Source organism: Balaenoptera physalus (genome assembly GCF_965194825.1).
Source record: "Balaenoptera physalus genome assembly, chromosome: 1".
NCBI lineage: Eukaryota > Metazoa > Chordata > Mammalia > Artiodactyla > Balaenopteridae > Balaenoptera > Balaenoptera physalus.
Window position 1 is genome coordinate 71,598,799 of NC_138882.1, and position 13,077 is coordinate 71,611,875.

The 13,077-nt window shown below is 37.0% G+C and overlaps 1 protein-coding gene across 1 annotated transcript in view; it reads right to left on the reverse strand.

The window, feature by feature from the left end:
- LOC309654418 (uncharacterized protein) overlaps window positions 1–13,077 on the reverse strand; it is a gene marked incomplete at its 5' end in the record, with an annotated part of 886,940 nt that overhangs the window by 720,464 nt on the left and 153,399 nt on the right. The gene's annotated exons all lie outside the window — the stretch shown is intronic.

Consider the following 13,077-nt stretch of genomic DNA (forward strand, 5'->3'; position numbering starts at 1 on the left):
CAAGACATGGAAGCAAAAAAAAAGGTCCATAAACAGATGAATGGACAAAGAAGAAGTGGGATACGTACCAAATGGAATAGTAGCCTCGGGAAAAAAATGAACAATGCCGTTTTCAGGACTACAGTTGAGCCTAGAAATAATCATATAAGGTTAAGTAAGTCAAAAGGGTATGACAAATATCCTATGACATCATTTATACATATTATCCTAAGATTGCTACCAATGAACATATTTCCACAGAAAAAGACACTCACAGACTTATCAAATAAACTAATGGCTAGCCAAAATGAAAGGTGGGAGGATGGGTAAATTAGGACTATGGGGTTAAAATACATATACTAATGTATGTTAAATGTATATAAACATATAACATATGAAATATATAAATTATATAATCACCAATACATTTAAAATATACATTCTGTAATCACATACATGCTAACAGGTTCGAAGATGAACAGACATATGTATGAATCATTGAGCAGATTCTGTACAGCCAGAAAACCACAACACTCTAATCAAATTTACTCCGATAAGAAATAGAAATTAAATTTAAAAAACAAACATAAGTTAGGAGACATAAACTTCTGGGGGCTTGTCCCAGCACATTGCACTCTAATTTACAAGCTCGGAACACTACCTCCAGGAAGACTGTGTTGTCCTAGTAACAAGACTTGAGAACGTAATAATGCTGCCGCCTTGTGGCTGCTTCCCACAACAGTAGCTTTAAACCAAGTGCCAATGGTTGCTTATATAGTCCCAAGGACTGCAGGGCTGTAAATGACACAAGCCCTCAAAATATGCCCTGGGGTAGGGACTAGGCAAGAAAATCCAACACATGAGAAATTTTTCAAGAAGTCAATAAGAGGAGGGGAGTTGTACTCACTCTTTAAAAAAAAAAGGAAAAGAAAAAAAAGTACATGCCTAAAGCTTAGTATAAGGAATTATTAGCCACATACAAATTCAAATTCAAAAAGGTTTCAGCTCACACCAGTCATTACCATCAGCAAAATGTCTACAAACTATAAATGCTGAAGGGGTTTTAGAGATCTGTGTACCTTCTAGCTGCTGGTGGGTTGTAAAGTGGAAACAGCACTAACGCAAACTGAATCGAGCTGCTTGAAAAGGTAAAAATTGAGCTACCAAATGATGCGGCAGGGCACCTTTTGGGCCTATAACCTAAGACCACCAAAATTGGAAAGACAGAGGCAGGCAAATATGCACTGCAACAATACTGAAATAGCCACGATATGGAAGCAAAAAAAAGGTCCATAAACAGATGAATGGACAAAGAAGAAGTGGTATACGGACAGAATGGAATAGTAGCCTCGGGAGAAAAATGAACAATGCTGTTTTCAGGACTACAGTTGAGCCTAGAAAAAATCATATAAGGTTAAGTAAGTCAAAAGGGTATGACAAATATCCTATGATATCATTTATACAAGTTTTCTTAAGATTGCTACCAATGAACATATTTCCACAGAAAAAGACACTCACAGACTTATCAAATAAACTAATGGTTAGCCAAAATGAAAGGTGGGGGGATGGGTAAGTTAGGACTATGGGGTTAACATACATATACTAATGTAAGTTAAATGTATATAAACATATAACATATAAACGATATGAATTATATAATCACCAATACCTTCAAAATATATATTCTGTGATCACATACTTGATAACAGGTTCCGAAGATGAACAGATATATGTATGAATCATTGAGCAGATTCTGTACAGCCAATCAAAACACTCTAATCAACTTTACTCCGATAAGAAATAGAAATTAAATTTAAAAAGCAAACATAAGTTAGGAGACATAAACTTCTGGGGGCTTGTCCCAGCACATTCCACTCTAATTTACAACCTTGGAAAACTACCTCCAGGAAGACTCTGTTGCCCTAGTAACAAGAGTTGAGAACGTAATAATGCTGCCGCCTTGTGGCTGTTTCCCACAACAGCAGCTTTAAACCCAGTGCCAAAGGTTGCTTAATAGTCACAAGGACTGAAGGGCTCTAAATGACACCTGCCTTCAAAAAATGCCCTGGGGTAGGGAATAGGCAAAAAAATTCAACACATGAGAAACTTTTCAAGAAGTCAATAAGAGGAGGGAAGTTGTACTCACTCTTTAAAACAAAAGGAAAAGAAAAAAATGACATGCCTAAAGCTCAGTATAAGGAATTATTAGCCACATGCAAATTCAAATTCAAAAAGGTTTCAGGTAACACCACTCATGACCATCATCAAAAAGTCTACAAACTATAAATGCTGAAGGGGTTTTAGAGGAATGTGTACCTTCTAGCTGCTGGTGGGATGTAAAGAAGTAATACCACTAATGCAAACTGAATGGAGCTGCTTGAAAAGGTAAAAATTGAGTTACCATACGATGCGGCAGGGCACCTTTTGGGCCTATAACCTAAGACCACCAGAATCGGAAAGACAGAGGCAGGCAAATGTGCACTGCAACAATACTGAAATAGCCAAGACATGGAAGCAAAAAAAGGTCCATAAACAGATGAATGGACAAAGACGAAATGGTATACGTACCAAATGGAATAGTAGCCTCTGGAAAAAAATGAACAATGCTGTTTTCAGGAGTAGAGTTGAGCCTAGAAATAATCATATAAGGTTAAGTAAGTCAAAAGGGTATGAAATATCCTATGATATCATTTATACATGTTATCCTAAGATTGCTACCAATGAACATATTTCCACAGAAAAAGACACTCACAGACTTATCATATAAACTAATGGTTAGCCAAAATGAAAGGTGGGAGGATGGGTAAATTAGGACTATGGGGTTAACATACATATACTAATGTATGTTAAATGTATATAAACATATAACATATAAATGATATGAATTATATATTCACCAATACCTTCAAAATATACATTCTGTAATCACATACATGGTAACAGGATCCGAAGATGAACAGACATATGTATGAATCATTGAGCAGATTCTGTACAGCCAGAAAACCACAACACTCTAATCAAATTTACTCCGATAAGAAATAGAAATTAAATTTAAAAAACAAACATAAGTTAGGAGACATAAACTTCTGGGGGCTTGTCCCAGCACATTGCACTCTAATTTACAGGCTCGGAACACTACCTCCAGGAAGACTGTGTTGTCCTAGTAACAAGACTTGAGAACGTAATAATGCTGCCGCCTTGTGGCTGCTTCCCACAACAGTAGCTTTAAACCCAGTACCAATGGTTGCTTATATAGTCACAAGGACTGCAGGGCTGTAAAAGACACAGGCCCTCAAAAAATGCCCTGGTGTAGGGAATAGGCAAGGAAATTCAACACATGAGAAATTTTCAAGAAGTCAATAAGAGTACGGAAGTTGTACTCACTCTAAAAAAAAAGGAAAAGAAAAAAAGGACATGCCTAAAGCTCAGCATAAGGAATTATTAGCCACATGTGTATCCAACCTCCAAAAAGGTTTCAGCTCACAACAGTCATGACCATCAGCAAAAAGTCTACAAACTATAAATGCTGAAGGGGTTTTAGAGAACTGTGTACCTTCTAGCTGCTGTTTGGATGTAAAGTGGTAACAGCAGTAACGCAAACTGAATTGAGCTGCTTGAAAAGGTAAACATTGAGCTACCATATGATGCGGTAGGGCACCTTTTGGGCCTATAACCTAAGACCACCGGATTCGGAAAGACAGAGGCAGGCAAATGTGCACTGCAACAATAATGAAATAGCCAAGACATGGAAGCAAAAAAAAGGTCCATAAACAGATGAAAGGACAAAGACGAAATGGTATACGTACCAAATGGAATAGTAGCCTCTGGAAAAAAATGAACAATGCCGTTTTCAGGACTAGAGTTGAGCCTAGAAATAATCATATAAGGTTAAGTAAGTCAAAAGGGTATGACAAATATCCTATGATATCATTTATACATGTTATCCTAAGATTGCTACCAATGAACATATTTCCACTGAAAAAGACACTCACAGACTTATCAAATAAACTAATGGTTAGCCAAAATGAAAGGTGGGGGGATGGGTAAATTAGGACTATGGGGTTAACATACATATACTAATATAAGTTAAATGTATATAAACATATAACATATAAATGATATGAATTATATAATCACCAATACCTTCAAAATATACATTCTGTAATCACATACATGGTAACAGGATCCGAAGATGAACAGACATATGTATGAATCATTGAACAGATTCTGTACAGCCAGACAATAAAAACACTCTAATCAAATTTACTCCGATAAAAAATACAAATTAAATTTAAAAAACAAACATAAGTAAGGAGACATAAACTTCTGGGGGCTTGTCCCAGCACATTGCACTCTAATTTAAAAGCTCGGAACACTACCTCCAGGAAGACTCTGTTGTCCTAGTAACAAGACTTGAGAACGTAATAATGCTGCCGCCTTGTGGCTGTCTCCAAAAACAGCACCTTTAAACCCAGTGCCAATGGTTGCTTATATAGTCACAAGGACTGCACGGTTGTAAATGACACAGGCACTCAAAAAATGCCCTGGGGTAGGGAATAGGCAAGAAAATTCAACACATAAGAAACTTTTCAAGAAATCAATAAGAGGAGGGAAGTTGTACTCACTCTTTTTAAAAAAAAGGAAAAGAAAAAATAGGACATGCCTAAAGCTCAGCATAAGGAATTATTAGCCACATGCGTATCCAACCTCCAAAAAGGTTTCAGCTCACACCAGTCATGACCATCAGCAAAAAGTCTACAAACTATAAATGCTGAAGGGGTTTTAGAGAAGTGTGTACCTTCTAGCTGCTGGTGGGATATAAAGTCGTAACAGCACTAATGCAAACTGAATCGAGCTGCTTGAAAACGTAAAAATTGAGCTACCATATGATGCGGCAGGGCACCTTTTGGGCCTATAACCTAAGACCACCAGAATCGGAAAGACAGAGGCAGGCAAATGTGCACTGCAACAATACTGAAATAGCAAAGACATGGAAGCAAAAAAAAGGTCCATAAACAGGTGAATGGACAAAGAAGAAGTGGTATATGGACAGAATGGAAGAGTAGCCTCGGGAAAAAAATGAACAATGCCGTTTTCAGGACTAGAGTTGAGACTAGAAATAATCATATAAGGTTAAGTAAGACAAAAGGGTATTACAAATATCCTATGATATTATTTATACAAGTTTTCCTAAGATTGCTACCAATGAACATATTTCCACAGAAAAAGACACTCACAGACTTATCAAATAAACTAATGGTTAGCCAAAATGAAAGGTGGGAGGATGGGTAAATTAGGACTATGGGGTTAACATACATATACTAATGTAAGTTAAATGTATATAAACATATAACATATAAATGATATGAATTATATATTCACCAATACCTTCAAAATATACATTCTGTAATCACATACATGGTAACAGGATCCGAAGATGAACAGACATATGTGTGAATCATTGAGCAGATTCTGTACAGCCAGACAATCAAAACACTCTAATCAAATTTACTCCGATAAGAAAGACAAATTAAATTTAAAAAACAAACATAAGTAAGGAGACATAAACGTCTGGGGGCTTGTCCCAGCACATTGCACTCTAATTTACAAGCTCGGAACACTACCTCCAGGAAGACTCTGTTGTCCTAGTAACAAGACTTGAGAACGTAATAATGCTGCCGCCTTGTGGCTGTCTCCCAAAACAGCAGCTTTAAACCCAGTGACAATGGTTGCTTATATAGTCACAAGGACTGCAGGGCTGTAAATGACACAGGCCCTCAAAAATTGCCCTGGGGTAGGGAATAGGCAAGAAAATCCAACACATGAGAAATTTTTCAAGAAGTCAATAAGAGGAGGGGAGTTGTACTCACTCTTTAAAAAAAAAAAGGAAAAGAAAAAAAAGGACATGCCTAAAGCTCAGTATAAGGAATTATTAGCCACATACAAATTCAAATTCAAAAAGGTTTCAGCTCACACCAGTCATTACCATCAGCAAAATGTCTACAAACTATAAATGCTGAAGGGGTTTTAGAGATCTGTGTACCTTCTAGCTGCTGGTGGGATGTAAAGTGGCAACAGCACTAACGCAAACTGAATGGAGCTGCTTGAAAAGGTAAAAATTGAGCTACCATATGATGCGGCAGGGCACCTTTTGGGCCTATAACCTAAGACCACCAGATTCGGAAAGAGAGAGGCAGGCAAATGTGCATTGCAACAATATTGAAATAGCCAAGACATGGAAGCAAAAAAAAGGTCCATAAACAGATGAATGGACAAAGACGAAGTGGGATACGTACCAAATGGAATAGTAGCCTCGGGAAAAAAATGAACAATGCCGTTTTCAGGACTACAGTTGAGCCTAGAAATAATCATATAAGGTTAAGTAAGTCAAAAGGGTATGACAAATATCCTAGGACATCATTTATACATGTTATCCTAAGATTGCTACCAATGAACATATTTCCACAGAAAAAGACACTCACAGACTTATCAAATAAACTAATGGCTAGCCAAAATGAAAGGTGGGAGGATGGGTAAATTAGGACTATGGGGTTAAAATACATATACTAATGTATGTTAAATGTATATAAACATATAACATATGAAATATATAAATTATATAATCACCAATACCTTTAAAATATACATTCTGTAATCACATACATGCTAACAGGTTCGAAGATGAACAGACATATGTATGAATCATTGAGCAGATACTGTACAGCCAGAAAACCACAACACTCTAATCAAATTTACTCCGATAAGAAATAGAAATTAAATTTAAAAAAAAAACATAAGTTAGGAGACATAAACTTCTGGGGGCTTGTCCCAGCATATTGCACTCTAATTTACAAGCTCAGAACACTACCTCCAGGAAGACTCTGTTCTCCTAGTAACAAGCCTTGAGAACGCAATAATGCTGCCGCCTTGTGGCTGCTTCCCACAACAGCACTTTAAACCCAGTGCCAATGATTGCTTATATAGTCACAAGGACTGCAGGGATGTAAATGACACAAGCCCTCAAAATATGCCCTGGGGTAGGGAATTGGCAAGAACATTCAACACATGAGAAATTTCCAAGAAGTCAATAAGAGGAGGGAAGTTGTACTCACTCTTTAAAAAAAAAAGGAAAAGAAAAAAAGGACATGCCTAAAGCTCAGTATAAGGAATTATTAGCCACATGCAAATTCAAATTCAAAAAGGTTTCAGCTCACTCCAGTCATGACCATCAGCAAAAAGTCTACAAACAATAAATGCTGAAGGGGTTTTAGAGAAGTGTGTACCTTCTAGCTGCTGGTGGGATGTAAAGTGGTAACAGCAGTAACGCAAACTGAATCGAGCTGCTTGAAAAGGTAAAAATTGAGTTACCATATGGTGCGGCAGGGCACCTTTTGGGCCTATAACCTAAGACCACCAGATTCGGAAAGAGAGAGGCAGGCAAATGTGCATTGCAACAATATTGAAATAGCCAAGACATGGAAGCAAAAAAAAAGGTCCATAAACAGATGAATGGACAAAGACGAAGTGGGATACGTACCAAATGGAATAGTAGCCTCGGGAAAAAAATGAACAATGCCGTTTTCAGGACTACAGTTGAGCCTAGAAATAATCATATAAGGTTAAGTAAGTCAAAAGGGTATGACAAATATCCTATGACATCATTTATACATGTTATCCTAAGATTGCTATCAATGAACATATTTCCACAGAAAAAGACACTCACAGACTTATCAAATAAACTAATGGCTAGCCAAAATGAAAGGTGGGAGGATGGGTAAATTAGGACTATGGGGTTAACATACATATACTAATGTATGTTAAATGTATATAAACATATAACATATGAACTATATAAATTATATAATCACCAATACATTTAAAATATACATTCTGTAATCACATACATGCTAACAGGTTCGAAGATGAACAGACATATGTATGAATCATTGAGCAGATTCTGTACAGCCAGAAAACCACAACACTCTAATCAAATTTACTCCGATAAGAAATAGAAATTAAATTTAAAAAACAAACATAAGTTAGGAGACATAAACTTCTGGGGGCTTGTCCCAGCACATTGCACTCTAATTTACAAGCTCGGAACACTACCTCCAGGAAGACTGTGTTGTCCTAGTAACAAGACTTGAGAACGTAATAATGCTGCCGCCTTGTGGCTGCTTCCCACAACAGTAGCTTTAAACCCAGTGCCAATGGTTGCTTATATAGTCACAAGGACTGCAGGGCTGTAAAAGACACAGGCCCTCAAAAAATTCCCTGGGGTATGGAATTGGCAAGAAAATTCAACACATAAGAAATTTTCAAGAAGTCAATAAGAGGAGGGAAGTTGTAGTCACTCTTTAAAAAGAAAGGAAAAGAAAAAATAGGACATGCCTAAAGCTCAGCATAAGGAATTATTAGCCACATGCGTATCCAACCTCCAAAAAGGTTTCAGCTCACACCAGTCATGACCATCAGCAAAAAGTCTACAAACTATAAATGCTGAAGGGGTTTTAGAGAACTGTGTACCTTCTAGCTGCTGGGGGGATGTAAAGTGGTAACAGCAGTAACGCAAACTGAATCGAGCTGCTTGAAAAGGTAAACATTGAGCTACCATATGATGCGGCAGGGCACATTTTGGGCCTATAACCTAAGACAACTGGATTCGGAAAGACAGAGGCAGGCAAATGTGCACTGCAACAATACTGAAATAGCCAAGACATGGAAGCAAAAAAAAGGTCCATAAACAGATGAATGGACAAAGACGAAATGGTACACGTACCAAATGGAATAGAAGCCTCTGGAAAAAAATGAACAATGCCGTTTTCAGGACTAGAGTTGAGCCTAGAAATAATCATATAAGGTTAAGTAAGTCAAAAGGGTATGACAAATATCCTATGATATCATTAATACATGTTATCCTAAGATTGCTACCAATGAACATATTTCCACAGAAAAAGACACTCACAGACTTATCAAATAAACTAATGGTTAGCCAAAATGAAAGGTGGGAGGATGGGTAAATTAGGACAATGGGGTTAACATACATATACTAATATAAGTTAAATGTATATAAACATATAACATATAAATGATATGAATTATATAATCACCAATACCTTCAAAATATACATTCTGTAATCACATACATGCTAACAGGTTCAGAAGATGAACAGATATATGTATGAATCATTGAACAGATTCTGTACAGCCAGACAATCAAAACACTCTAATCAAATTTACTCCGATAAAAAATACAAATTAAATTTAAAAAACAAACATAAGTAAGGAGACATAAACTTCTGGGGGCTTGTCCCAGCACATTGCACTCTAATTTAAAAGCTCAGAACACTACCTCCAGGAAGACTCTGTTCTCCTAGTAACAAGACTTGAGAACGCAATAATGCTGCCGCCTTGTGGCTGCTTCCCACAACGGCACTTTAAACCCAGTGCCAATGATTGCTTATATAGTCACAAGGACTGCAGGGCTGTAAATGACACAAGCCCTCAAAATATGCCCTGGGGTAGGGAATTGGCAAGAACATTCAACACATGAGAAATTTCCAAGAAGTCAATAAGAGGAGGGAAGTTGTACTCACTCTTTAAAAAAAAAAGGAAAAGAAAAAAAAGGACATGCCTAAAGCTTAGTATAAGGAAATATTAGCCACATACAAATTCAAATTCAAAAAGGTTTCAGCTCACACCAGTCATTACCATCAGCAAAATGTCTACAAACTATAAATGCTGAAGGGGTTTTAGAGATCTGTGTACCTTCTAGCTGCTGGTGGGATGTAAAGTGGAAACAGCACTAACGCAAACTGAATCGAGCTGCTTGAAAAGGTAAAAATTGAGCTACCAAATGATGGGGCAGGGCACCTTTTGGGCCTATAACCTAAGACCACCAAAATTGGAAATACAGAGGCAGGCAAATATGCACTGCAACAATACTGAAATAGCCAAGATATGGAAGCAAAAAAAAGGTCCATAAACAGATGAATGGACAAAGAAGAAGTGGTATACGGACAGAATGGAATAGTAGCCTCGGGAGAAAAATGAACAATGCTGTTTTCAGGACTACAGTTGAGCCTAGAAAAAATCATATAAGGTTAAGTAAGTCAAAAGGGTATGACAAATATCCTATGATATCATTTATACAAGTTTTCTTAAGATTGCTACCAATGAACATATTTCCACAGAAAAAGACACTCACAGACTTATCAAATAAACTAATGGTTAGCCAAAATGAAAGGTGGGGGGATGGGTAAGTTAGGACTATGGGGTTAACATACATATACTAATGTAAGTTAAATGTATATAAACATATAACATATAAACGATATGAATTATATAATCACCAATACCTTCAAAATATATATTCTGTGATCACATACATGGTAACAGGATCCGAAGATGAACAGACATATGTATGAATCATTGAACAGATTCTGTACAGCCAGACAATCAAAACACTCTAATCAAATTTACTCCGATAAAAAATACAAATTAAATTTAAAAAACAAACATAAGTAAGGAGACATAAACTTCTGGGGGCTTGTCCCAGCACATTGCACTCTAATTTAAAAGCTCGGAACACTACCTCCAGGAAGACTCTGTTGTCCTAGTAACAAGACTTGAGAACGTAATAATGCTGCCGCCTTGTGGCTGTCTCCAAAAACAGCACCTTTAAACCCAGTGCCAATGGTTGCTTATATAGTCACAAGGACTGCACGGTTGTAAATGACACAGGCACTCAAAAAATGCCCTGGGGTAGGGAATAGGCAAGAAAATTCAACACATAAGAAACTTTTCAAGAAATCAATAAGAGGAGGGAAGTTGTACTCACTCATTTTAAAAAAAAGGAAAAGAAAAAATAGGACATGCCTAAAGCTCAGCATAAGGAATTATTAGCCACATGCGTATCCAACCTCCAAAAAGGTTTCAGCTCACACCAGTCATGACCATCAGCAAAAAGTCTACAAACTATAAATGCTGAAGGGGTTTTAGAGAAGTGTGTACCTTCTAGCTGCTGGTGGGATATAAAGTCGTAACAGCACTAATGCAAACTGAATCGAGCTGCTTGAAAACGTAAAAATTGAGCTACCATATGATGCGGCAGGGCACCTTTTGGGCCTATAACCTAAGACCACCAGAATCGGAAAGACAGAGGCAGGCAAATGTGCACTGCAACAATACTGAAATAGCAAAGACATGGAAGCAAAAAAAAAGGTCCATAAACAGATGAATGGACAAAGACGAAGTGGGATACGTACCAAATGGAATAGTAGCCTCGGGAAAAAAATGAACAATGCCGTTTTCAGGACTACAGTTGAGCCTAGAAATAATCATATAAGGTTAAGTAAGTCAAAAGGGTATGACAAATATCCTATGACATCATTTATACATGTTATCCTAAGATTGCTACCAATGAACATATTTCCACAGAAAAAGACACTCACAGACTTATCAAATAAACTAATGGCTAGCCAAAATGAAAGGTGGGAGGATGGGTAAATTAGGACAATGGGGTTAAAATACATATACTAATGTATGTTAAATGTATATAAACATATAACATATGAAATATATAAATTATATAATCACCAATAACTTTAAAATATACATTCTGTAATCACATACATGCTAACAGGTTCGAAGATGAACAGACATATGTATGAATCATTGAGCAGATTCTGTACAGCCAGAAAACCACAACACTCTAATCAAATTTACTCCGATAAGAAATAGAAATTAAATTTAAAAAACAAACATAAGTTAGGAGACATAAACTTCTGGGGGCTTGTCCCAGCACATTGCACTCTAATTTACAAGCTCGGAACACTACCTCCAGGAAGACTGTGTTGTCCTAGTAACAAGACTTGAGAACGTAATAATGCTGCCGCCTTGTGGCTGCTTCCCACAACAGTAGCTTTAAACCCAGTGCCAATGGTTGCTTATATAGTCACAAGGACTGCAGGGCTGTAAAAGACACAGGCCCTCAAAAAATTCCCTGGGGTATGGAATTGGCAAGAAAATTCAACACATGAGAAATTTTCAAGAAGTCAATAAGAGGAGGGAAGTTGTAGTCACTCTTTAAAAAAAAAGGAAAAGAAAAAAAGGACATGCCTAAAGCTCAGCATAAGGAATTATTAGCCACATGTGTATCCAACCTCCAAAAAGGTTTCAGCTCACACCAGTCATGACCATCAGCAAAAAGTCTACAAACTATAAATGCTGAAGGGGTTTTAGAGAACTGTGTACCTTCTAGCTGCTGGTGGGATGTAAAGTGGTAACAGCAGTAACGCAAACTGAATCGAGCTGCTTGAAAAGGTAAACATTGAGCTACCATATGATGCGGCAGGGCACATTTTGGGCCTATAACCTAAGACCACCGGAATCGGAAAGACAGAGGCAGGCAAATGTGCACTGCAACAATACTGAAATAGCCAAGACATGGAAGCAAAAAAAAAGGTCCATAAACAGATGAATGGACAAAGAAGAAGTGGGATACGTACCAAATGGAATAGTAGCCTCGGGAAAAAAATGAACAATGCCGTTTTCAGGACTACAGTTGAGCCTAGAAATAATCATATAAGGTTAAGTAAGTCAAAAGGGTATGACAAATATCCTATGACATCATTTATACATGTTATCCTAAGATTGCTACCAATGAACATATTTCCACAGAAAAAGACACTCACAGATTTATCAAATAAACTAATGGCTAGCCAAAATGAAAGGTGGGAGGATGGGTAAATTAGGACTATGGGGTTAAAATACATATACTAATGTATGTTAAATGTATATAAACATATAACATATGAAATATATAAATTATATAATCACCAATACATTTAAAATATACATTCTGTAATCACATACATGCTAACAGGTTCGAAGATGAACAGACATATGTATGAATCATTGAGCAGATTCTGTACAGCCAGAAAACCACAACACTCTAATCAAATTTACTCCGATAAGAAATAGAAATTAAATTTAAAAAACAAACATAAGTTAGGAGACATAAACTTCTGGGGGCTTGTCCCAGCACATTGCACTCTAATTTACAAGCTCGGAACACTACCTCCAGGAAGACTGTGT